Here is a 27,163-nt window from a genome sequence, read left to right as displayed (position 1 = left end):
AACAGAGGGGCTGAAACAGAGGGGCTGAAACAGAGGGCGAGGAACAGAGGGGCTGAAACAGAGGGCAAGAAACAGAGGGGCTGAAACAGAGGGTGAGAAACAGAGGGCGAGAAACAGAGGGACTGAAACAGAGGGGCTGAAACAGAGGGGCTGAAACAGAGGGTGAGAAACAGAGGGGCTGAAACAGAGGGCGAGAAACAGAGGGGCTGAAACAGAGGGTGAGAAACAGAGGGGCTGAAACAGATGGGCTGAGACAGTGGGGCTGAAACAGAGGGGCTCAAACAGAGGGCGAGAAATAAAGGGGCTGAAACAGAGGGCGAGAAACAGAGGGGCTGAAACAGAGGGCGAGAAACAGAGGGGCTGAAACAGAGGGCGAGAAACAGAGGGGCTGAAAGAGAGGGGTTGAAACAGAGGGTCTGAAACAGAGGGCAAGAAATAGAGGGGCTGAAACAGAGGGGCTGAAACAGAGGGGCAGAAACAGAGGGCGAGAAACAGAGGTGCTGAAACAGAGGGGCTGAATCAGAGGGGCTGAAACAGAGGGGCTGAAACCGAGGGCGAGAAACAGAGGGGCTGAATCAGAGGGGCTGAATCAGAGGGGCTGAAACAGAGGGGCTGAAACAGAGGGCGAGAAACTAAGGGACTGAATCAGAGGGGCTGAATCAGAGGGGCTGAAACAGAAGGCGAGAAACAGAGGGGCTGAAACAGAGGGCGAGAAGCAGAGGGGCAGAAACAGAGGGCGAGAAACAGAGGGGCTGAAACAGAGGGGCTGAAACAGAGGGCAAGAAACAGAGGGGCTGAAACAGAGGGGCTGAAACAAAGGGCGAGAAACAGAGTGGCTGAAACAGAGGGGCAGAAACAGAGGGGCTGAAACAGAGGGGCTGAATCGGAGGGTCTGAAACAGAGGGGCTGAAACAGAAGGGCTGAAACAGAGGGGCTGATTCAGAGGGGCTGAAACAGAGGGGCTGAATCAGAGGGGCTGAAACAGAGGGCGAGAAACAGAGCGGCTGAAACAGAGGGCGAGAAACAGAGGAGCAGAAACAGAGGGCGAGAAACAGAGGGGCTGATACAGAGGGGCTGAAACAGAGAGTGCGAAACAGAGGGGCTGAAACAGAGGGCGAGAAACAGAGGGGCTGAAACAGAGGGCGAGAAACAGAGGGGCTGAAACAGAGGCAAGAAACAGAGGGGCTGAAACAGAGGGGCTGAATCGGAGGGGCTGAAACAGAGGGGCTGAAACAGAGGGGCTGAAACAGAGGGCAAGAAACAGAGGGGCTGAATCAGAGGGGCTGAAACAGAGGGGCAGAAACAGAGGGCGAGAAACAGAGGGGCTGAATCAGAGGGGCTGAATCAGAGGGGCTGAAACAGAGGGGCTGAAACAGAGGGCGAGAAACAGAGGGGCTGAATCAGAGGGGCTGAATCAGAGGGGCTGAAACAGAGGGGCTGAAACAGAGGGCGAGAAACTAAGGGACTGAATCAGAGGGGCTGAAACAGAGGGGCTGAAACAGACGGGCTGAAACAGAGAGCCTGAAACAGAGGGGCTGAAACAGAGGGGCTGAAATAGAGGGGCTGAAACAGAGGGGCTGAAACAGAGGGCGAGAAACTAAGGTACTGAATCAGAGGGGCTGAAACAGAGGGGCTGAAACAGATGGGCTGAAACAGAGAGCCTGAAACAGAGTGGCTGAAACAGAGGGGCTGAAATAGAGGGTCTGAAACAGAGGGGCTGAATCAGAGGGGCTGAAACAGAGGGGCTGAATCGGAGGGGCTGAAACAGAGGGGCTGAAACAGAGGGCGAGAAACAGAGAGGCTGAAACAGAGGGCAACAAACAGAGGGGCTGAAACAGAGGGCGAGAAACAGAGGGGCTGAAACAGAGGGGCTGAAACAGAGGGGCTGAAACAGAGGGCGATAAACAGAGGGGCTGAAACAGATGGCGAGAAACAGAGGGGCTGAAACAGAGGGCGAGAAACAGAGGGGCTGAATCAGAGGGGCTGAAACAGAGGGCGAGAAACAGAGGGGCTGAAACAGAGGGCGAGAAACAGAGGGGCTGAAACAGAGGTGCTGAAACAGAGGGTGAGAAACAGAGGGGCTGAAACAGAGGGCGAGAAACAGAGGGGCTGAAACAGAGGGGCTGAATCGGAGGGGCTGATTCAGAGGGGCTGAAACAGAGGGGCTGAATCAGAGGGGCTGAAACAGAGGGCGAGAAACAGAGGGGCTGAAACAGAGGGCGAGAATCAGAGGAGCAGAAACAGAGGGCGAGAAACAGAGGGGCTGAGACAGAGAGTGCGAAACAGAGTGGCTCAAACAGAGGGCGAGAAACAGAGGGGCTGAAACAGAGGGCGAGAAACAGAGGGGCTGAAACAGAGGGCAAGAAACAGAGGGGCTGAAACCGAGTGGCTGAAACAGAAGGGCTGAAACAGAGGGGCTGAAACAGAGGGCGAGAAACAGAGGGGCTGATTCAGAGGGGCTGAATCAGAGGGGCTGAAACAGAGGGGCTGAATCAGAGGGGCTGAAACAGAAGGCGAGAAACAGAGGGGCTGAAACAGAGGGCGAGAAACAGAGGGGCAGAAACAGAGGGCGAGAAACAGAGGGGCTGAAACAGAGGGGCTGAAACAGAGGGCAAGAAACAGAGGGGCTGAAACAGAGGGCGAGAAACAGAGGGGCTGAAACAGAGGGGCTGAAACAGAGGGGCTGAAACAGAGGGCGAGAAACAGAGGGGCTGAAACAAAGGGCGAGAAACAGAGGGGCTGAAACAGAGGGGCAGAAACAGAGGGGCTGAAACAGAGGGGCTGAATCGGAGGGGCTGAAACAGAGGGGCTGAAACAGAGGGGCTGAAACAGAGGGCAAGAAACAGAGGGGCTGAAACAGAGGGGCTGAAACAGAGGGGCAGAAACAGAGGGCGAGAGAAAGAGGGGCTGAATCAGAGGGGCTGAATCAGAGGGGCTGAAACAGAGGGGCTGAAACAGAGGGCGAGAAACAGAGGGGCTGAATCAGAGGGGCTGAATCAGAGGGGCTGAAACAGAGGGGCTGAAACAGAGGGCGAGAAACTAAGGGACTGAATCAGAGGGGCTGAAACAGAGGGGCTGAAACAGACGGGCTGAAACAGAGAGCCTGAAACAGAGGGGCTGAAACAGAGGGGCTGAAATAGAGGGGCTGAAACAGAGGGGCTGAATCAGAGGGGCTGAAACAGAGGGCGAGAAACAGAGGGGCTGAAACAGAGGGCGAGAAACAGAGGTGCTGAAACAGAGGGGCTGAATCAGAGGGGCTGAAACACAGGGGCTGAAACAGAGGGCGAGAAACAGAGGGGCTGAAACAGAGGGCAAGAAACAGAGGGGCTGAAACAGAGGGCGAGAAACAGATGGGCTGAAACAGAGGGGCTGAAACAGAGGGGCTGAAACAGAGGGGCTGAAACAGAGGGCTAGAAACAGAGGGGCTGAAACAGAGGGCAAGAAACAGAGGGGCTGAAACAGAGGGTGAGAAACAGAGGGCGAGAAACAGAGGGACTGAAACAGAGGGGCTGAAACAGAGGGGCTGAAACAGAGGGTGAGAAACAGAGGGGCTGAAACAGAGGGCGAGAAACAGAGGGGCTGAAACAGAGGGTGAGAAACAGAGGGGCTGAAACAGATGGGCTGAAACAGTGGGGCTGAAACAGAGGGGCTCAAACAGAGGGCGAGAAATAAAGGGGCTGAAACAGAGGGCGAGAAACAGAGGGGCTGAAACAGAGGGCGAGAAACAGAGGGGCTGAAACAGAGGGCGAGAAACAGAGGGGCTGAAAGAGAGGGGTTGAAACAGAGGGGCTGAAACAGAGGGCAAGAAATAGAGGGGCTGAAACAGAGGGGCTGAAACAGAGGGGCAGAAACAGAGGGCGAGAAACAGAGGTGCTGAAACAGAGGGGCTGAATCAGAGGGGCTGAAACAGAGGGGCTGAAACCGAGGGCGAGAAACAGAGGGGCTGAATCAGAGGGGCTGAATCAGAGGGGCTGAAACAGAGGGGCTGAAACAGAGGGCGAGAAACTAAGGGACTGAATCAGAGGGGCTGAATCAGAGGGGCTGAAACAGAAGGCGAGAAACAGAGGGGCTGAAACAGAGGGCGAGAAGCAGAGGGGCAGAAACAGAGGGCGAGAAACAGAGGGGCTGAAACAGAGGGGCTGAAACAGAGGGCAAGAAACAGAGGGGCTGAAACAGAGGGGCTGAAACAAAGGGCGAGAAACAGAGTGGCTGAAACAGAGGGGCAGAAACAGAGGGGCTGAAACAGAGGGGCTGAATCGGAGGGTCTGAAACAGAGGGGCTGAAACAGAGGGGCTGAAACAGAGGGGCTGATTCAGAGGGGCTGAAACAGAGGGGCTGAATCAGAGGGGCTGAAACAGAGGGCGAGAAACAGAGCGGCTGAAACAGAGGGCGAGAAACAGAGGAGCAGAAACAGAGGGCGAGAAACAGAGGGGCTGATACAGAGGGGCTGAAACAGAGAGTGCGAAACAGAGGGGCTGAAACAGAGGGCGAGAAACAGAGGGGCTGAAACAGAGGGCGAGAAACAGAGGGGCTGAAACAGAGGCAAGAAACAGAGGGGCTGAAACAGAGGGGCTGAATCGGAGGGGCTGAAACAGAGGGGCTGAAACAGAGGGGCTGAAACAGAGGGCAAGAAACAGAGGGGCTGAATCAGAGGGGCTGAAACAGAGGGGCAGAAACAGAGGGCGAGAAACAGAGGGGCTGAATCAGAGGGGCTGAATCAGAGGGGCTGAAACAGAGGGGCTGAAACAGAGGGCGAGAAACAGAGGGGCTGAATCAGAGGGGCTGAATCAGAGGGGCTGAAACAGAGGGGCTGAAACAGAGGGCGAGAAACTAAGGGACTGAATCAGAGGGGCTGAAACAGAGGGGCTGAAACAGACGGGCTGAAACAGAGAGCCTGAAACAGAGGGGCTGAAACAGAGGGGCTGAAATAGAGGGGCTGAAACAGAGGGGCTGAAACAGAGGGCGAGAAACTAAGGTACTGAATCAGAGGGGCTGAAACAGAGGGCGAGAAACAGAGGGGCTGAAACAGAGGGCGAGAAACAGAGGAGCAGAAACAGAGGGCGAGAAACAGAGGGGCTGAAACAGAGAGTGCGAAACAGAGTGGCTCAAACAGAGGGCGAGAAACAGAGGGGCTGAAACAGAGGGCGAGAAACAGAGGGGCTGAAACAGAGGGCAAGAAACAGAGGGGCTGAAACCGAGTGGCTGAAACAGAAGGGCTGAAACAGAGGGGCTGAAACAGAGGGCGAGAAACAGAGGGGCTGAATCAGAGGGGCTGAATCAGAGGGGCTGAAACAGAGGGGCTGAATCAGAGGGGCTGAAACAGAAGGCGAGAAACAGAGGGGCTGAAACAGAGGGCGAGAAACAGAGGGGCAGAAACAGAGGGCGAGAAACAGAGGGGCTGAAACAGAGGGGCTGAAACAGAGGGCAAGAAACAGAGGGGCTGAAACAGAGGGCGAGAAACAGAGGGGCTGAAACAGAGGGGCTGAAACAGAGGGGCTGAAACAGAGGGCGAGAAACAGAGGGGCTGAAACAAAGGGCGAGAAACAGAGGGGCTGAAACAGAGGGGCAGAAACAGAGGGGCTGAAACAGAGGGGCTGAATCGGAGGGGCTGAAACAGAGGGGCTGAAACAGAGGGGCTGAAACAGAGGGCAAGAAACAGAGGGGCTGAAACAGAGGGGCTGAAACAGAGGGGCAGAAACAGAGGGCGAGAAAAAGAGGGGCTGAATCAGAGGGGCTGAATCAGAGGGGCTGAAACAGAGGGGCTGAAACAGAGGGCGAGAAACAGAGGGGCTGAATCAGAGGGGCTGAATCAGAGGGGCTGAAACAGAGGGGCTGAAACAGAGGGCGAGAAACTAAGGGACTGAATCAGAGGGGCTGAAACAGAGGCGCTGAAACAGACGGGCTGAAACAGAGAGCCTGAAACAGTGGGGCTGAAACAGAGGGGCTGAAATAGAGGGGCTGAAACAGAGGGGCTGAATCAGAGGGGCTGAAACAGAGGGCGAGAAACAGAGGGGCTGAAACAGAGGGCGAGAAACAGAAGTGCGGAAACAGAGGGGCTGAATCAGAGGGGCTGAAACACAGGGGCTGTAACAGAGGGCGAGAAACAGAGAGGCTGAAACAGAGGGCGAGAAACAGAGGGGCTGAAACAGAGGGCAAGAAACAGAGGGGCTGAAACAGAGGGCGAGAAACAGATGGGCTGAAACAGAGGGGCTGAAACAGAGGGGCTGAAACAGAGGGGCTGAAACAGAGGGCGAGAAACAGAGGGGCTGAAACAGAGGGCAAGAAACAGAGGGGCTGAAACAGAGGGTGAGAAACAGAGGGCGAGAAACAGAGGGGCTGAAACAGAGGGCGAGAAACAGAGGGGCTGAAAGAGAGGGGCTGAAACAGAGGGGCTGAAACAGAGGGCAAGAAATAGAGGGGCTGAAAAGGAGGGCGAGAAACAGAGGGTCTGAAACAGAGGGTGAGAAACAGAGGGGCTGAATCAGAGGGGCTGAAACAGATGCCGAGAAACAGAGGGGCTGAAACAGGGCGAGAAACAGAGGGGCTGAAACAGAGGGGCTGAAACAGAGGGTGAGAAACAGAGGGGCTGAAACAGAGGGCGAGAAACAGAGGGGCTGAAACAGAGGGGCTGAAACAGAGGGGCTGAATCAGAGTGGCTGATTCAGAGGGTCTGAAACAGAGGGGCTGAATCAGAGGGGCGGAAACTAAGGGCGAGAAACAGAGGGGCAGAAACAGAGGGCAAGAAACAGAGGGGCTGAAACAGAGGGTGAGAAACAGACGGGCAGAAACAGAGGGCGAGAAACAGAGGGACTGAAACAGAGGGGCTGAAACAGAGAGCGCGAAACAGAGGGACTGAAACAGAGGGCGAGAAACAGAGGGGCTGAAACAGAGGGCGAGACACAGAGGGGCTGAAACAGAGGGCGAGAAACAAAGGGGCTGAAACAGAGGGCCAGAAACAGACGGGCAGAAAAAGAGGGCGAGAAACAGAGGGACTGAAACAAAGGGGCTGAAACAGAGAGCGCGAAACAGAGGGACTGAAACAGAGGGCGAGAAACAGAGGGGCTGAAACAGAGGGCAAGAAACAGAGGGGCTGAAACAGAGGGCGAGAAACAGAGGGGCTGTAACAGAGGGCAAGAAACAGAGGGGCTGAAACAGAGTGGCTGAAACAGAGGGCGAGAAACAGAGGGGCTGAATCAGACAGGCTGAATCAGATGGGCTGAAACAGAGGTGCTGAAACAGAGGGCGAGAAACAGAGTGGCTGAAACAGAGGGCGAGAAACAGAGGGCGAGAAGCAGAGAGGCTGAAAAAGTGGGGCTGAAACAAAGGGGCTGAAACAAAGCGCCTGATACAGAGGGCGAGAAACAGAGGGGCTGAAACAGAGGGCGAGAAACAGAGGGGCTGAAACAGAGGGGCTGACACAGACGGGCTGAAACAGTGGGGCTGAAACAGAGGGCGAGAAACAGAGAGGCTGAAACACAGGGCGAGAAACAGAGGGGCTGAAACAGAGGACGAGAAACAGAGGGGCTGAAACAGAGGGACTGAAACAGAGGGGCTGAAACAGAGGGGCTGAAACAGAGGGCGAGAAACAGAGTGGCTGAAACAGAGGGCGAGAAACAGAGTGGCTGAAACAGAGGGCAAGAAACAGAGGGGCTGAAACAGAGGGCGAGAAACAGAGGGGCTGAAACAGAGGGGCTGAAACAGAGGGCGAGAAACAGAGGGGCTGAAACAGAGGGCAAGAAACAGAGGGGCTGAAACCGAGTGTCTGAAACAGAAGGGCTGAAACAGAGGGGCTGAAACAGAGGGCGAGAAACAGAGGGGCTGAATCAGAGGGGCTGAATCAGAGGGGCTGAAACAGAGGGGCTGAATCAGAGGGGCTGAAACAGAAGGCGAGAAACAGAGGGGCTGAAACAGAGGGCGAGAAGCAGAGGGGCAGAAACAGAGGGCGAGAAACAGAGGGGCAGAAACAGAGGGGCTGAAACAGAGGGCAAGAAACAGAGGGGCTGAAACAGAGGGCGAGAAACAGAGGGGCTGAAACAGAGGGGCTGAAACAGAGGGGCTGAAACAGAGTGCGAGAAACAGAGGGGCTGAAACAAAGGGCGAGAAACAGAGTGGCTGAAACAGAGGGGCAGAAACAGAGGGGCTGAAACAGAGGGGCTGAATCGGAGGGGCTGAAACAGAGGGGCTGAAACAGAGGAGCTGAAACAGAGGGCAAGAAACAGAGGGGCTGAAACAGAGGGGCTGAAACAGAGGGGCAGAAACAGAGGGCGAGAAACAGAGGGGCTGAATCAGAGGGGCTGAATCAGAGGGCTGAAACAGAGGGGCTGAAACAGAGGGCGAGAAACAGAGGGGCTGAATCAGAGGGGCTGAATCAGAGGGGCTGAAACAGAGGGGCTGAAACAGAGGGCGAGAAACTAAGGTACTGAATCAGAGGTGCTGAAACAGAGGGGCTGAAACAGACGGGCTGAAACAGAGAGCCTGAAACAGAGTGGCTGAAACAGAGGGGCTGAAATAGAGGGTCTGAAACAGAGGGGCTGAATCAGAGGGGCTGAAACAGAGGGGCTGAATCAGAGGGGCTGAAACAGAGGGGCTGAAACAGAGGGCGAGAAACAGAGAGGCTGAAACAGAGGGCAAGAAACAGAGGGGCTGAAACAGAGGGCGAGAAACAGAGGGGCTGTAACAGAGGTGCTGAAACAGAGGGTGAGAAACAGAGTGGCTGAAACAGAGGGCGAGAAACAGAGGGGCTGAATCAGACAGGCTGAATCAGATGGGCTGAAACAGAGGTGCTGAAACAGAGGGCGAGAAACAGAGTGGCTGAAACAGAGGGCGAGAAACAGAGGGCGAGAAGCAGAGAGGCTGAAAAAGTGGGGCTGAAACAAAGGGGCTGAAACAAAGCGCCTGATACAGAGGGCGAGAAACAGAGGGGCTGAAACAGAGGGCGAGAAACAGAGGGGCTGAAACAGAGGGGCTGACACAGACGGGCTGAAACAGTGGGGCTGAAACAGAGGGCGAGAAACAGAGAGGCTGAAACACAGGGCGAGAAACAGAGGGGCTGAAACAGAGGACGAGAAACAGAGGGGCTGAAACAGAGGGACTGAAACAGAGGGGCTGAAACTGAGGGGCTGAAACAGAGGGCGAGAAACAGAGTGGCTGAAACAGAGGGCGAGAAACAGAGTGGCTGAAACAGAGGGCAAGAAACAGAGGGGCTGAAACAGAGGGCGAGAAACAGAGGGGCTGAAACAGAGGGGCTGAAACAGAGGGCGAGAAACAGAGGGGCTGAAACAGAGGGCAAGAAACAGAGGGGCTGAAACCGAGTGTCTGAAACAGAAGGGCTGAAACAGAGGGGCTGAAACAGAGGGCGAGAAACAGAGGGGCTGAATCAGAGGGGCTGAATCAGAGGGGCTGAAACAGAGGGGCTGAATCAGAGGGGCTGAAACAGAAGGCGAGAAACAGAGGGGCTGAAACAGAGGGCGAGAAGCAGAGGGGCAGAAACAGAGGGCGAGAAACAGAGGGGCAGAAACAGAGGGGCTGAAACAGAGGGCAAGAAACAGAGGGGCTGAAACAGAGGGCGAGAAACAGAGGGGCTGAAACAGAGGGGCTGAAACAGAGGGGCTGAAACAGAGTGCGAGAAACAGAGGGGCTGAAACAAAGGGCGAGAAACAGAGTGGCTGAAACAGAGGGGCAGAAACAGAGGGGCTGAAACAGAGGGGCTGAATCGGAGGGGCTGAAACAGAGGGGCTGAAACAGAGGAGCTGAAACAGAGGGCAAGAAACAGAGCGGCTGAAACAGAGGGGCTGAAACAGAGGGGCAGAAACAGAGGGCGAGAAACAGAGGGGCTGAATCAGAGGGGCTGAATCAGAGGGCTGAAACAGAGGGGCTGAAACAGAGGGCGAGAAACAGAGGGGCTGAATCAGAGGGGCTGAATCAGAGGGGCTGAAACAGAGGGGCTGAAACAGAGGGCGAGAAACTAAGGTACTGAATCAGAGGTGCTGAAACAGAGGGGCTGAAACAGACGGGCTGAAACAGAGAGCCTGAAACAGAGTGGCTGAAACAGAGGGGCTGAAATAGAGGGTCTGAAACAGAGGGGCTGAATCAGAGGGGCTGAAACAGAGGGGCTGAATCAGAGGGGCTGAAACAGAGGGGCTGAAACAGAGGGCGAGAAACAGAGAGGCTGAAACAGAGGGCAACAAACAGAGGGGCTGAAACAGAGGGCGAGAAACAGAGGGGCTGAAACAGAGGGGCTGAAACAGAGGGGCTGAAACAGAGGGCGAGAAACAGAGGGGCTGAAACAGATGGCGAGAAACAGAGGGGCTGAAACAGAGGGCGAGAAACAGAGGGGCTGAATCAGAGGGGCTGAAACAGAGGGCGAGAAACAGAGGGGCTGAAACAGAGGGCGAGAAACAGAGGGGCTGAAACAGAGGTGCTGAAACAGAGCGTGAGAAACAGAGGGGCTGAAACAGAGGGCGAGAAACAGAGGTGCTGAAACAGAGGGGCTGAATCGGAGGGGCTGATTCAGAGGGGCTGAAACAGAGGGGCTGAATCAGAGGGGCTGAAACAGAGGGCGAGAAACAGAGGGGCTGAAACAGAGGGCGAGAAACAGAGGAGCAGAAACAGAGGGCGAGAAACAGAGGGGCTGAAACAGAGAGTGCGAAACAGAGTGGCTCAAACAGAGGGCGAGAAACAGAGGGGCTGAAACAGAGGGCGAGAAACAGAGGGGCTGAAACAGAGGGCAAGAAACAGAGGGGCTGAAACCGAGTGGCTGAAACAGAAGGGCTGAAACAGAGGGGCTGAAACAGAGGGCGAGAAACAGAGGGGCTGAATCAGAGGGGCTGAATCAGAGGGGCTGAAACAGAGGGGCTGAATCAGAGGGGCTGAAACAGAAGGCGAGAAACAGAGGGGCTGAAACAGAGGGCGAGAAACAGAGGGGCAGAAACAGAGGGCGAGAAACAGAGGGCTGAAACAGAGGGGCTGAAACAGCGGGCAAGAAACTGAGGGGCTGAAACAGAGGGCGAGAAACAGAGGGGCTGAAACAGAGGGGCTGAAACAGAGGGGCTGAAACAGAGGGCGAGAAACAGAGGGGCTGAAACAAAGGGCGAGAAACAGAGGGGCTCAAACAGAGGGGCAGAAACAGAGGGGCTGAAACAGAGGGGCTGAATCGGAGGGGCTGAAACAGAGGGGCTGAAACAGAGGGGCTGAAACAGAGGGCAAGAAACAGAGGGGCTGAAACAGAGGGGCTGAAACAGAGGGGCAGAAACAGAGGGCGAGAAAAAGAGGGGCTGAATCAGAGGGGCTGAATCAGAGGGGCTGAAACAGAGGGGCTGAAACAGAGGGCGAGAAACAGAGGGGCTGAATCAGAGGGGCTGAATCAGAGGGGCTGAAACAGAGGGGCTGAAACAGAGGGCGAGAAACTAAGGGACTGAATCAGAGGGGCTGAAACAGAGGGGCTGAAACAGACGGGCTGAAACAGAGAGCCTGAAACAGAGGGGCTGCAACAGAGGGGCTGAAATAGAGGGGCTGAAACAGAGGGGCTGAATCAGAGGGGCTGAAACAGAGGGCGAGAAACAGAAGTGCGGAAACAGAGGGGCTGAATCAGAGGGGCTGAAACACAGGGGCTGAATCAGAGGGGCTGAAACACAGGGGCTGAAACAGAGGGCGAGAAACAGAGGGGCTGAAACAGAGGGCAAGAAACAGAGGGGCTGAAACAGAGGGCGAGAAACAGATGGGCTGAAACAGAGGGGCTGAAACAGAGGGGCTGAAACAGAGGGGCTGAAACAGAGGGCGAGAAACAGAGGGGCTGAAACAGAGGGCAAGAAACAGAGGGGCTGAAACAGAGGGTGAGAAACAGAGGGCGAGAAACAGAGGGACTGAAACAGATGGGCTGAAACAGAGGGGCTGAAACAGAGGGTGAGAAACAGAGGGGCTGAAACAGAGGGCGAGAAACAGAGGGGCTGAAACAGAGGGTGAGAAACAGAGGGGCTGAAACAGAGGGGCTGAATCAGAGGGGCTGAAACAGAGGGGCTCAAACAGAGGGCGAGAAATAAAGGGGCTGAAACAGAGGGCGAGAAACAGAGGGGCTGAAACAGAGGGCGAGAAACAGAGGGGCTGAAACAGAGGGCGAGAAACAGAGGGGCTGAAAGAGAGGGGCTGAAACATAGGGGCTGAAACAGAGGGCAAGAAATAGAGGGGCTGAAACAGAGGGGCTGAAACAGAGGGACTGAAACAGAGGGTGAGAAACAGAGGGGCTGAATCAGAGGGGCTGAATCAGAGGGGCTGAAACAGAGGCGCTGAAACAGAGGGCGAGAAACAGAGGGGCTGAATCAGAGGGGCTGAATCAGAGGGGCTGAAACAGAGGGGCTGAAACAGAGGGCGAGAAACTATGGGACTGAATCAGAGGGGCTGAAACAGAGGGGCTGAAACAGACGGGCTGAAACAGAGAGCCTGAAACAGAGGGGCTGAAACAGAGGGGCTGAAATAGAGGGGCTGAAACAGAGGGGCTGAAACAGAGGGCGAGAAACTAAGGTACTGAATCAGAGGGGCTGAAACAGAGGGGCTGAAACAGACGGGCTGAAACAGAGAGCCTGAAACAGAGTGGCTGAAACAGAGGGGCTGAAATAGAGGGTCTGAAACAGAGGGGCTGAATCAGAGGGGCTGAAACAGAGGGGCTGAATCAGAGGGGCTGAAACAGAGGGGCTCAAACAGAGGGCGAGAAACAGAGAGGCTGAAACAGAGGGCAACAAACAGAGGGGCTGAAACAGAGGGCGAGAAACAGAGGGGCTGAAACAGAGGGGCTGAAACAGAGGGGCTGAAACAGAGGGCGAGAAACAGAGGGGCTGAATCAGAGGGGCTGAATCAGAGGGGCTGAAACAGAGGGGCTGAATCAGAGGGGCTGAAACAGAAGGCGAGAAACAGAGGGGCAGAAACAGAGGGCGAGAAACAGAGGGGCTGAATCAGAGGGGCTGAATCAGAGGGGCTGAAACAGAGGGGCTGAAACAGAGGGCGAGAAACAGAGGGGCTGAATCAGAGGGGCTGAATCAGAGGGGCTGAAACAGAGGGGCTGAAACAGAGGGCGAGAATCTAAGGTACTGAATCAGAGGGGCTGAAACAGAGGGGCTGAAACAGACGGGCTGAAACAGAGAGCCTGAAACAGAGGGGCTGAAACAGAGGGGCTGAAATAGAGGGGCTGAAACAGAGGGGCTGAAACAGAGGGCGAGAAACTAAGGTACTGAATCAGAGGGGCTGAAACAGAGGGGCTGAAACAGATGGGCTGAAACAGAGAGCCTGAAACAGAGTGGCTGAAACAGAGGGGCTGAAATAGAGGGTCTGAAACAGAGGGGCTGAATCAGAGGGGCTGAAACAGAGGGGCTGAATCAGAGGGGCTGAAACAGAGGGGCTGAAACAGAGGGCGAGAAACAGAGAGGCTGAAACAGAGGGCAACAAACAGAGGGGCTGAAACAGAGGGCGAGAAACAGAGGGGCTGAAACAGAGGGGCTGAAACAGAGGGGCTGAAACAGAGGGCGAGAAACAGAGGGGCTGAAACAGAGGGCGAGAATCAGAGGAGCAGAAACAGAGGGCGAGAAACAGAGGGGCTGAGACAGAGAGTGCGAAACAGAGTGGCTCAAACAGAGGGCGAGAAACAGAGGGGCTGAAACAGAGGGTGAGAAACAGAGGGGCTGAAACAGAGGGCAAGAAACAGAGGGGCTGAAACCGAGTGGCTGAAACAGAAGGGCTGAAACAGAGGGGCTGAAACAGAGGGCGAGAAACAGGGGGGCTGAATCAGAGGGGCTGAATCAGAGGGGCTGAAACAGAGGGGCTGAATCAGAGGGGCTGAAACAGAAGGCGAGAAACAGAGGGGCTGAAACAGAGGGCGAGAAACAGAGGGGCAGAAACAGAGGGCGAGAAACAGAGGGCCTGAAACAGAGGGGCTGAAACAGAGGGCAAGAAACAGAGGGGCTGAAACAGAGGGCGAGAAACAGAGGGGCTGAAACAGAGGGGCTGAAACAGAGGGGCTGAAACAGAGGGCGAGAAACAGAGGGGCTGAAACAAAGGGCGAGAAACAGAGGGGCTGAAACAGAGGGGCAGAAACAGAGGGGCTGAAACAGAGGGGCTGAATCGGAGGGGCTGAAACAGAGGGGCTGAAACAGAGGGGCTGAAACAGAGGGCAAGAAACAGAGGGGCTGAAACAGAGGGGCTGAAACAGAGGGGCAGAAACAGAGGGCGAGAAAAAGAGGGGCTGAATCAGAGGGTCTGAATCAGAGGGGCTGAAACAGAGGGGCTGAAACAGAGGGCGAGAAACAGAGGGGCTGAATCAGAGGGGCTGAATCAGAGGGGCTGAAACAGCGGGGCTGAAACAGAGGGCGAGAAACGAAGGGACTGAATCAGAGGGGCTGAAACAGAGGGGCTGAAACAGACGGGCTGAAACAGAGAGCCTGAAACAGAGGGGCTGAAACAGAGGGGCTGAAATAGAGGGGCTGAAACAGAGGGGCTGAATCAGAGGGGCTGAAACAGAGGGCGAGAAACAGAGGGGCTGAAACAGAGGGCGAGAAACAGAGGTGCTGAAACAGAGGGGCTGAATCAGAGGGGCTGAAACACAGGGGCTGAAACAGAGGGCGAGAAACAGAGGGGCTGAAACAGAGGGCAAGAAACAGAGGGGCTGAAACAGAGGGCGAGAAACAGATGGGCTGAAACAGAGGGGCTGAAACAGAGGGGCTGAAACAGAGGGGCTGAAACAGAGGGCGAGAAACAGAGGGGCTGAAACAGAGGGCAAGAAACAGAGGGGCTGAAACAGAGGGTGAGAAACAGAGGGCGAGAAACAGAGGGACTGAAACAGAGGGGCTGAAACAGAGGGTGAGAAACAGAGGGGCTGAAACAGAGGGCGAGAAACAGAGGGGCTGAAACAGAGGGTGAGAAACAGAGGGGCTGAAACAGAGGGGCTGAAACAGTGGGGCTGAAACAGAGGGGCTCAAACAGAGGGCGAGAAATAAAGGGGCTGAAACAGAGGGCGAGAAACAGAGGGGCTGAAACAGAGGGCGAGAAACAGAGGGGCTGAAACAGAGGGCGAGAAACAGAGGGGCTGAAAGAGAGGGGTTGAAACAGAGGGGCTGAAACAGAGGGCAAGAAATAGAGGGGCTGAAACAGAGGGGCTGAAACAGAGGGGCAGAAACAGAGGGCGAGAAACAGAGGTGCTGAAACAGAGGGGCTGAATCAGAGGGGCTGAAACAGAGGGGCTGAAACCGAGGGCGAGAAACAGAGGGGCTGAATCAGAGGGGCTGAATCAGAGGGGCTGAAACAGAGGGGCTGAAACAGAGGGCGAGAAACTAAGGGACTGAATCAGAGGGGCTGAAACAGAGGGGCTGAAACAGACGGGCTGAAACAGAGAGCCTGAAACAGAGGGGCTGAAACAGAGGGGCTGAAATAGAGGGGCTGAAACAGAGGGGCTGAAACAGAGGGCGAGAAACTAAGGTACTGAATCAGAGGGGCTGAAACAGAGGGGCTGAAACAGACGGGCTGAAACAGAGAGCCTGAAACAGAGTGGCTGAAACAGAGGGGCTGAAATAGAGGGTCTGAAACAGAGGGGCTGAATCAGAGGGGCTGAAACAGAGGGGCTGAATCAGAGGGGCTGAAACAGAGGGGCTGAAACAGAGGGCGAGAAACAGAGAGGCTGAAACAGAGGGCAACAAACAGAGGGGCTGAAACAGAGGGCGAGAAACAGAGGGGCTGAAACAGAGGGGCTGAAACAGAGGGGCTAAAACAGAGGGCGAGAAACAGAGGGGCTGAAACAGATGGCGAGAAACAGAGGGGCTGAAACAGAGGGCGAGAAACAGAGGGGCTGAATCAGAGGGGCTGAAACAGAGGGCGAGAAACAGAGGGGCTGAAACAGAGGGCGAGAAACAGAGGGGCTGAAACAGAGGTGCTGAAACAGAGGGTGAGAAACAGAGGGGCTGAAACAGAGGGCGAGAAACAGAGGGGCTGAAACAGAGGGGCTGAATCGGAGGGGCTGATTCAGAGGGGCTGAAACAGAGGGGCTGAATCAGAGGGGCTGAAACAGAGGGCGAGAAACAGAGGGGCTGAAACAGAGGGCGAGAAACAGAGGAGCAGAAACAGAGGGCGAGAAACAGAGGGGCTGAAACAGAGAGTGCGAAACAGAGTGGCTCAAACAGAGGGCGAGAAACAGAGGGGCTGAAACAGAGGGCGAGAAACAGAGGGGCTGAAACAGAGGGCAAGAAACAGAGGGGCTGAAACCGAGTGGCTGAAACAGAAGGGCTGAAACAGAGGGGCTGAAACAGAGGGCGAGAAACAGAGGGGCTGAATCAGAGGGGCTGAATCAGAGGGGCTGAAACAGAGGGGCTGAATCAGAGGGGCTGAAACAGAAGGCGAGAAACAGAGGGGCTGAAACAGAGGGCGAGAAACAGAGGGGCAGAAACAGAGGGCGAGAAACAGAGGGGCTGAAACAGAGGGGCTGAAACAGAGGGCAAGAAACAGAGGGGCTGAAACAGAGGGCGAGAAACAGAGGGGCTGAAACAGAGGGGCTGAAACAGAGGGGCTGAAACAGAGGGCGAGAAACAGAGGGGCTGAAACAAAGGGCGAGAAACAGAGGGGCTGAAACAGAGGGGCAGAAACAGAGGGGCTGAAACAGAGGGGCTGAATCGGAGGGGCTGAAACAGAGGGGCTGAAACAGAGGGGCTGAAACAGAGGGCAAGAAACAGAGGGGCTGAAACAGAGGGGCTGAAACAGAGGGGCAGAAACAGAGGGCGAGAAAAAGAGGGGCTGAATCAGAGGGGCTGAATCAGAGGGGCTGAAACAGAGGGGCTGAAACAGAGGGCGAGAAACAGAGGGGCTGAATCAGAGGGGCTGAATCAGAGGGGCTGAAACAGCGGGGCTGAAACAGAGGGCGAGAAACTAAGGGACTGAATCAGAGGGGCTGAAACAGAGGCGCTGAAACAGACGGGCTGAAACAGAGAGCCTGAAACAGTGGGGCTGAAACAGAGGGGCTGAAATAGAGGGGCTGAAACAGAGGGGCTGAATCAGAGGGGCTGAAACAGAGGGCGAGAAACAGAGGGGCTGAAACAGAGGGCGAGAAACAGAAGTGCGGAAACAGAGGGGCTGAATCAGAGGGGCTGAAACACAGGGGCTGTAACAGAGGGCGAGAAACAGAGAGGCTGAAACAGAGGGCGAGAAACAGAGGGGCTGAAACAGAGGGCAAGAAACAGAGGGGCTGAAACAGAGGGCGAGAAACAGATGGGCTGAAACAGAGGGGCTGAAACAGAGGGGCTGAAACAGAGGGGCTGAAACAGAGGGCGAGAAACAGAGGGGCTGAAACAGAGGGCAAGAAACAGAGGGGCTGAAACAGAGGGTGAGAAACAGAGGGCGAGAAACAGAGGGACTGAAACAGAGGGGCTGAAACAGAGGGTGAGAAACAGAGGGGCTGAAACAGAGGGCGAGAAACAGAGGGGAAGAAACAGAGGGTGAGAAACAGAGGGGCTGAAACAGTGGGGCTGAAACAGAGGGGCTCAAACAGAGGGCGAGAAATAAAGGGGCTGAAACAGAGGGCGAGAAACAGAGGGGCTGAAACAGAGGGCGAGAAACAAAGGGCTGAAACAGAGGGCGAGAAACAGAGGGGCTGCAAGAGAGGGGCTGAAACAGAGGGGCTGAAACAGAGGGCAAGAAATAGAGGGGCTGAAAAGGAGGGCGAGAAACAGAGGGTCTGAAACAGAGGGTGAGAAACAGAGGGGCTGAATCAGAGGGGCTGAAACAGATGCCGAGAAACAGAGGGGCTGAAACAGGGCGAGAAACAGAGGGGCTGAAACAGAGGGGCTGAAACAGAGGGTGAGAAACAGAGGGGCTGAAACAGAGGGCGAGAAACAGAGGGGCTGAAACAGAGGGGCTGAAACAGAGGGGCTGAATCAGAGTGGCTGATTCAGAGGGTCTGAAACAGAGGGGCTGAATCAGAGGGGCGGAAACTAAGGGCGAGAAACAGAGGGGCAGAAACAGAGGGCAAGAAACAGAGGGGCTGAAACAGAGGGTGAGAAACAGACGGGCAGAAACAGAGGGCGAGAAACAGAGGGACTGAAACAGAGGGGCTGAAACAGAGAGCGCGAAACAGAGGGACTGAAACAGAGGGCGAGAAACAGAGGGGCTGAAACAGAGGGCGAGAAACAGAGGGGCTGAAACAGAGGGCGAGAAACAAAGGGGCTGAAACAGAGGGCCAGAAACAGACGGGCAGAAAAAGAGGGCGAGAAACAGAGGGACTGAAACAAAGGGGCTGAAACAGAGAGAGCGAAACAGAGGGACTGAAACAGAGGGCGAGAAACAGAGGGGCTGAAACAGAGGGCAAGAAACAGAGGGGCTGAAACAGAGGGCGAGAAACAGAGGGGCTGTCACAGAGGGCAAGAAACAGAGGGGCTGAAACAGAGTGGCTGAAACAGAGGGCGAGAAACAGAGGGGCTGAATCAGACAGGCTGAATCAGATGGGCTGAAACAGAGGTGCTGAAACAGAGGGCGAGAAACAGAGTGGCTGAAACAGAGGGCGAGAAACAGAGGGCGAGAAGCAGAGAGGCTGAAAAAGTGGGGCTGAAACAAAGGGGCTGAAACAAAGCGCCTGATACAGAGGGCGAGAAACAGAGGGGCTGAAACAGAGGGCGAGAAACAGAGGGGCTGAAACAGAGGGGCTGACACAGACGGGCTGAAACAGAGGGGCTGAAACAGAGGGCGAGAAACAGAGAGGCTGAAACACAGGGCGAGAAACAGAGGGGCTGAAATAGAGGACGAGAAACAGAGGGGCTGAAACAGAGGGACTGAAACAGAGGGGATGAAACAGAGGGGCTGAAACAGAGGGCGAGAAACAGAGTGGCTGAAACAGAGGGCGAGAAACAGAGTGGCTGAAACAGAGGGCAAGAAACAGAGGGGCTGAAACAGAGGGCGAGAAACAGAGGGGCTGAAACAGAGGGGCTGAAACAGAGGGCGAGAAACAGAGGGGCTGAAACAGAGGGCAAGAAACAGGGGGGCTGAAACCGAGTGTCTGAAACAGAAGGGCTGAAACAGAGGGGCTGAAACAGAGGGCGAGAAACAGAGGGGCTGAATCAGAGGGGCTGAATCAGAGGGGCTGAAACAGTGGGGCTGAATCAGAGGGGCTGAAACAGAAGGCGAGAAACAGAGGGGCTGAAACAGAGGGCGAGAAGCAGAGGGGCAGAAACAGAGGGCGAGAAACAGAGGGGCTGAAACAGAGGGGCTGAAACAGAGGGCAAGAAACAGAGGGGCTGAAACAGAGGGCGAGAAACAGAGGGGCTGAAACAGAGGGGCTGAAACAGAGGGGCTGAAACAGAGTGCGAGAAACAGAGGGGCTGAAACAAAGGGCGAGAAACAGAGTGGCTGAAACAGAGGGGCAGAAACAGAGGGGCTGAAACAGAGGGGCTGAATCGGAGGGGCTGAAACAGAGGGGCTGAAACAGAGGAGCTGAAACAGAGGGCAAGAAACAGAGGGGCTGAAACAGAGGGGCTGAAACAGAGGGGCAGAAACAGAGGGCGAGAAACAGAGGGGCTGAATCAGAGGGGCTGAATCAGAGGGGCTGAAACAGAGGGGCTGAAACAGAGGGCGAGAAACAGAGGGGCTGAATCAGAGGGGCTGAATCAGAGGGGCTGAAACAGAGGGCGAGAAACTAAGGTACTGAATCAGAGGTGCTGAAACAGAGGGGCTGAAACAGACGGGCTGAAACAGAGAGCCTGAAACAGAGTGGCTGAAACAGAGGGGCTGAAATAGAGGGTCTGAAACAGAGGGGCTGAATCAGAGTGGCTGATTCAGAGGGTCTGAAACAGAGGGGCTGAATCAGAGGGGCGGAAACTAAGGGCGAGAAACAGAGGGGCAGAAACAGAGGGCAAGAAACAGAGGGGCTGAAACAGAGGGTGAGAAACAGACGGGCAGAAACAGAGGGCGAGAAACAGAGGGACTGAAACAGAGGGGCTGAAACAGAGAGCGCGAAACAGAGGGACTGAAACAGAGGGCGAGAAACAGAGGGGCTGAAACAGAGGGCGAGAAACAGAGGGGCTGAAACAGAGGGCGAGAAACAAAGGGGCTGAAACAGAGGGCCAGAAACAGACGGGCAGAAAAAGAGGGCGAGAAACAGAGGGACTGAAACAAAGGGGCTGAAACAGAGAGCGCGAAACAGAGGGACTGAAACAGAGGGCGAGAAACAGAGGGGCTGAAACAGAGGGCAAGAAACAGAGGGGCTGAAACAGAGGGCGAGAAACAGAGGGGCTGTAACAGAGGGCAAGAAACAGAGGGGCTGAAACAGAGTGGCTGAAACAGAGGGCGAGAAACAGAGGGGCTGAATCAGACAGGCTGAATCAGATGGGCTGAAACAGAGGTGCTGAAACAGAGGGCGAGAAACAGAGTGGCTGAAACAGAGGGCGAGAAACAGAGGGCGAGAAGCAGAGAGGCTGAAAAAGTGGGGCTGAAACAAAGGGGCTGAAACAAAGCGCCTGATACAGAGGGCGAGAAACAGAGGGGCTGAAACAGAGGGCGAGAAACAGAGGGGCTGAAACAGAGGGGCTGACACAGACGGGCTGAAACAGAGGGGCTGAAACAGAGGGCGAGAAACAGAGAGGCTGAAACACAGGGCGAGAAACAGAGGGGCTGAAACAGAGGACGAGAAACAGAGGGGCTGAAACAGAGGGACTGAAACAGAGGGGATGAAACAGAGGGGCTGAAACAGAGGGCGAGAAACAGAGTGGCTGAAACAGAGGGCGAGAAACAGAGTGGCTGAAACAGAGGGCAAGAAACAGAGGGGCTGAAACAGAGGGCGAGAAACAGAGGGGCTGAAACAGAGGGGCTGAAACAGAGGGCGAGAAACAGAGGGGCTGAAACAGAGGGCAAGAAACAGGGGGGCTGAAACCGAGTGTCTGAAACAGAAGGGCTGAAACAGAGGGGCTGAAACAGAGGGCGAGAAACAGAGGGGCTGAATCAGAGGGGCTGAATCAGAGGGGCTGAAACAGAGGGGCTGAATCAGAGGGGCTGAAACAGAAGGCGAGAAACAGAGGGGCTGAAACAGAGGGCGAGAAGCAGAGGGGCAGAAACAGAGGGCGAGAAACAGAGGGGCTGAAACAGAGGGGCTGAAACAGAGGGCAAGAAACAGAGGGGCTGAAACAGAGGGCGAGAAACAGAGGGGCTGAAACAGAGGGGCTGAAACAGAGGGGCTGAAACAGAGTGCGAGAAACAGAGGGGCTGAAACAAAGGGCGAGAAACAGAGTGGCTGAAACAGAGGGGCAGAAACAGAGGGGCTGAAACAGAGGGGCTGAATCGGAGGGGCTGAAACAGAGGGGCTGAAACAGAGGAGCTGAAACAGAGGGCAAGAAACAGAGGGGCTGAAACAGAGGGGCTGAAACAGAGGGGCAGAAACAGAGGGCGAGAAACAGAGGGGCTGAATCAGAGGGGCTGAATCAGAGGGGCTGAAACAGAGGGGCTGAAACAGAGGGCGAGAAACAGAGGGGCTGAATCAGAGGGGCTGAATCAGAGGGGCTGAAACAGAGGGCGTGAAACTAAGGTACTGAATCAGAGGTGCTGAAACAGAGGGGCTGAAACAGACGGGCTGAAACAGAGAGCCTGAAACAGAGTGGCTGAAACAGAGGGGCTGAAATAGAGGGTCTGAAACAGAGGGGCTGAATCAGAGGGGCTGAAACAGAGGGGCTGAATCAGAGGGGCTGAAACAGAGGGGCTGAAACAGAGGGCGAGAAACAGAGAGGCTGAAACAGAGGGCAACAAACAGAGGGGCTGAAACAGAGGGCGAGAAACAGAGGGGCTGAAACAGAGGGGCTGAAACAGAGGGGCTGAAACAGAGGGCGAGAAACAGAGGGGCTGAAACAGATGGCGAGGAACAGAGGGGCTGAAACAGAGGGCGAGAAACAGAGGGGCTGAATCAGAGGGGCTGAAACAGAGGGCGAGAAACAGAGGGGCTGAAACAGAGGGCGAGAAACAGAGGGGCTGAAACAGAGGTGCTGAAACAGAGCGTGAGAAACAGAGGGGCTGAAACAGAGGGCGAGAAACAGAGGTGCTGAAACAGAGGGGCTGAATCGGAGGGGCTGATTCAGAGGGGCTGAAACAGAGGGGCTGAATCAGAGGGGCTGAAACAGAGGGCGAGAAACAGAGGGGCTGAAACAGAGGGCGAGAAACAGAGGAGCAGAAACAGAGGGCGAGAAACAGAAGGGCTGAAACAGAGAGTGCGAAACAGAGTGGCTCAAACAGAGGGCGAGAAACAGAGGGGCTGAAACAGAGGGCGAGAAACAGAGGGGCTGAAACAGAGGGCAAGAAACAGAGGGGCTGAAACCGAGTGGCTGAAACAGAAGGGCTGAAACAGAGGGGCTGAAACAGAGGGCGAGAAACAGAGGGGCTGAATCAGAGGGGCTGAATCAGAGGGGCTGAAACAGAGGGGCTGAATTAGAGGGGCTGAAACAGAAGGCGAGAAACAGAGGGGCTGAAACAGAGGGCGAGAAACAGAGGGGCAGAAACAGAGGGCGAGAAACAGAGGGGCTGAAACAGAGGGGCTGAAACAGAGAGCAAGAAACAGAGGGGCTGAAACAGAGGGCGAGAAACAGAGGGGCTGAAACAGAGGGGCTGAAACAGAGGGGCTGAAACAGAGGGCGAGAAACAGAGGGGCTGAAACAAAGGGCGAGAAACAGAGGGGCTCAAACAGAGGGGCAGAAACAGAGGGGCTGAAACAGAGGGGCTGAATCGGAGGGGCTGAAACAGAGGGGCTGAAACAGAGGGGCTGAAACAGAGGGCAAGAAACAGAGGGGCTGAAACAGAGGGGCTGAAACAGAGGGGCTGAAACAGAGGGCGAGAAACAGAGGGGCTGAATCAGAGGGGCTGAATCAGAGGGGCTGAAACAGAGGGGCTGAAACAGAGGGCGAGAAACTAAGGGACTGAATCAGAGGGGCTGAAACAGAGGGGCTGAAACAGACGGGCTGAAACAGAGAGCCTGAAACAGAGGGGCTGCAACAGAGGGGCTGAAATAGAGGGGCTGAAACAGAGGGGCTGAATCAGAGGGGCTGAAACAGAGGGCGAGAAACAGAGGGGCTGAAACAGAGGGCGAGAAACAGAGGTGCTGAAACAGAGGGGCTGAATCAGAGGGGCTGAAACACAGGGGCTGAAACAGAGGGCGAGAAACAGAGGGGCTGAAACAGAGGGCAAGAAACAGAGGGGCTGAAACAGAGGGCGAGAAACAGATGGGCTGAAACAGAGGGGCTGAAACAGAGGGGCTGAAACAGAGGGGCTGAAACAGAGGGCGAGAAACAGAGGGGCTGAAACAGAGGGCAAGAAACAGAGGGGCTGAAACAGAGGGTGAGAAACAGAGGGCGAGAAACAGAGGGACTGAAACAGAGGGGCTGAAACAGAGGGTGAGAAACAGAGGGGCTGAAACAGAGGGCGAGAAACAGAGGGGCTGAAACAGAGGGTGAGAAACAGAGGGGCTGAAACAGAGGGGCTGAATCAGAGGGGCTGAAACAGAGGGGCTCAAACAGAGGGCGAGAAATAAAGGGGCTGAAACAGAGGGCGAGAAACAGAGGGGCTGAAACAGAGGGCGAGAAACAGAGGGGCTGAAACAGAGGGCGAGAAACAGAGGGGCTGAAAGAGAGGGGCTGAAACAGAGGGGCTGAAACAGAGGGCAAGAAATAGAGGGGCTGAAACAGAGGGGCTGAAACAGAGGGACTGAAACAGAGGGCGAGAAACAGAGGGGCTGAATCAGAGGGGCTGAATCAGAGGGGCTGAAACAGAGGCGCTGAAACAGAGGGGCTGAAACAGAGGGGCTGAAACAGAGGGCGAGAAACTAAGGGACTGAATCAGAGGGGCTGAAACAGAGGGGCTGAAACAGACGGGCTGAAACAGAGAGCCTGAAACAGAGGGGCTGAAACAGAGGGGCTGAAATAGAGGGGCTGAAACAGAGGGGCTGAAACAGAGGGCGAGAAACTAAGGTACTGAATCAGAGGGGCTGAAACAGAGGGGCTGAAACAGACGGGCTGAAACAGAGAGCCTGAAACAGAGTGGCTGAAACAGAGGGGCTGAAATAGAGGGTCTGAAACAGAGGGGCTGAATCAGAGGGGCTGAAACAGAGGGGCTGAATCAGAGGGGCTGAAACAGAGGGGCTCAAACAGAGGGCGAGAAACAGAGAGGCTGAAACAGAGGGCAACAAACAGAGGGGCTGAAACAGAGGGCGAGAAACAGAGGGGCTGAAACAGAGGGGCTGAAACAGAGGGGCTGAAACAGAGGGCGAGAAACAGAGGGGCTGAATCAGAGGGGCTGAATCAGAGGGGCTGAAACAGAGGGGCTGAATCAGAGGGGCTGAAACAGAAGGCGAGAAACAGAGGGGCTGAAACAGAGGGCGAGAAACAGAGGGCAGAAACAGAGGGCGAGAAACAGAGGGGCTGAAACAGAGGGGCTGAAACAGAGGGCAAGAAACAGAGGGGCTGAAACAGAGGGCGAGAAACAGAGGGGCTGAAACAGAGGGGCTGAAACAGAGGGCGAGAAACAGAGGGGCTGAAACAAAGGGCGAGAAACAGAGGGGCTGAAACAGAAGGGCAGAAACAGAGGGGCTGAAACAGAGGGGCTGAATCGGAGGGGCTGAAACAGAGGGGCTGAAACAGAGGGGCTGAAACAGAGGGCAAGAAACAGAGGGGCTGAAACAGAGGGGCTGAAACAGAGGGGCAGAAACAGAGGGCGAGAAAAAGAGGGGCTGAATCAGAGGGGCTGAATCAGAGGGGCTGAAACAGAGGGGCTGAAACAGAGGGCGAGAAACAGAGGGGCTGAATCAGAGGGGCTGAATCAGAGGGGCTGAAACAGAGGGGCTGAAACAGAGGGCGAGAAACTAAGGGACTGAATCAGAGGGGCTGAAACAGAGGGGCTGAAACAGACGGGCTGAAACAGAGAGCCTGAAACAGAGGGGCTGAAACAGAGGGGCTGAAATAGAGGGGCTGAAACAGAGGGGCTGAATCAGAGGGGCTGAAACAGAGGGCGAGAAACAGAGGGGCTGAAACAGAGGTCGAGAAACAGAGGTGCTGAAACAGAGGGGCTGAATCAGAGGGGCTGAAACACAGGGGCTGAAACAGAGGGCGAGAAACAGAGGGGCTGAAACAGAGGGCAAGAAACAGAGGGGCTGAAACAGAGGGCGAGAAACAGATGGGCTGAAACAGAGGGGCTGAAACAGAGGGGCTGAAACAGAGGGGCTGAAACAGAGGGCGAGAAACAGAGGGGCTGAAACAGAGGGCAAGAAACAGAGGGGCTGAAACAGAGGGTGAGAAACAGAGGGCGAGAAACAGAGGGGCTGAATCAGAGGGGCTGAAACAGAGGGGCTCAAACAGAGGGCGAGAAACAGATGGGCTGAAACAGAGGGCGAGAAACAGAGGGGCTGAAACAAAGGGTGAGAAACAGAGGGGCTGAAACAGAGGGGCTGAATCAGAGGGGCTGAAACAGAGGGGCTCAAACAGAGGGCGAGAAATAAAGGGGCTGAAACAGAGGGCGAGAAACAGAGGGGCTGAAACAGATGGCGAGAAACAGAGGGGCTGAAACAGAGGGCGAGAAACAGAGGGGCTGAAAGAGAGGGGCTGAAACAGAGGGGCTGAAACAGAGGGCAAGAAATAGAGGGTCTGAAACAGAGGGGCTGAAACATAGGGGCTGAAACAGAGGGCGAGAAACAGAGGGGCTGAATCAGAGGGGCTGAATCAGAGGGGCTGAAACAGAGGGGCTGAAACAGAGGGCGAGAAACTAAGGGACTGAATCAGAGGGGCTGAAACAGAGGGGCTGAAAAAGACGGGCTGAAACAGAGAGCCTGAAACAGAGGGGCTGAAACAGAGGGGCTGAAATAGAGGGGCTGAAACAGAGGGGCTGAAACAGAGGGCGAGAAACTAAGGTACTGAATCAGAGGGGCTGAAACAGAGGGGCTGAAACAGACGGGCTGAAACAGAGAGCCTGAAACGGAGTGGCTGAAACAGAGGGGCTGAAATAGAGGGTCTGAAACAGAGGGGCTGAATCAGAGGGGCTGAAACAGAGGGGCTGAATCAGAGGGGCTGAAACAGAGGGGCTGAAACAGAGGGCGAGAAACAGAGAGGCTGAAACAGAGGGCAACAAACAGAGGGGCTGAAACAGAGGGCGAGAAACAGAGGGGCTGAAACAGAGGGGCTGAAACAGAGGGGCTGACACAGAGGGCGAGAAACAGAGGGGCTGAAACAGATGGCGAGAAACAGAGGGGCTGAAACAGAGGGCGAGAAACAGAGGGGCTGAAACAGAGGGGCTGAAACAGAGGGGCTGACACAGAGGGCGAGAAACAGAGGGGCTGAAACAGATGGCGAGAAACAGAGGGGCTGAAACAGAGGGCGAGAAACAGAGGGGCTGAATCAGAGGGGCTGAAACAGAGGGCGAGAAACAGAGGTGCTGAAACAGAGGGCGAGAAACAGAGGGGCTGAAACAGAGGTGCTGAAACAGAGGGTGAGAAACAGAGGGGCTGAAACAGAGGGCGAGAAACAGAGGGGCTGAAACAGAGGGGCTGAAACAGAGGGTGAGAAACAGAGGGGCTGAAACAGAGGGCGAGAAACAGAGGGGCTGAAACAGAGGGGCTGAATCGGAGGGGCTGATTCAGAGGGGCTGAAACAGAGGGGCTGAATCAGAGGGGCTGAAACAGAGGGCGAGAAACAGAGGGGCTGAAACAGAGGGCGAGAAACAGAGGAGCAGAAACAGAGGGCGAGAAACAGAGGGGCTGAAACAGAGAGTGCGAAACAGAGTGGCTCAAACAGATGGCGAGAAACAGAGGGGCTGAAACAGAGGGCGAGAAACAGAGGGGCTGAAACAGAGGGCAAGAAACAGAGGGGCTGAAACCGAGTGGCTGAAACAGAAGGGCTGAAACAGAGGGGCTGAAACAGAGGGCGAGAAACAGAGGGGCTGAATCAGAGGGGCTGAATCAGAGGGGCTGAAACAGAGGGGCTGAATCAGAGGGGCTGAAACAGAAGGCGAGAAACAGAGGGGCAGAAACAGAGGGCGAGAAACAGAGGGGCAGAAACAGAGGGCGAGAAACAGAGGGGCTAAAACAGAGGGGCTGAAACAGAGGGCGAGAAACAGTGGGGCTGAAACAGAGGGCGAGAAACAGAGGGGCTGAAACAGAGGGGCAGAAACAGAGGGGCTGAAACAGAGGGGCTGA

The sequence above is a fragment of the Chiloscyllium punctatum genome, chromosome 32 (assembly GCF_047496795.1).
Source record: "Chiloscyllium punctatum isolate Juve2018m chromosome 32, sChiPun1.3, whole genome shotgun sequence".
In the NCBI taxonomy this organism is placed as follows: Eukaryota; Metazoa; Chordata; class Chondrichthyes; order Orectolobiformes; family Hemiscylliidae; genus Chiloscyllium; species Chiloscyllium punctatum.
Note: the sequence above shows the minus strand (reverse complement) of the source record.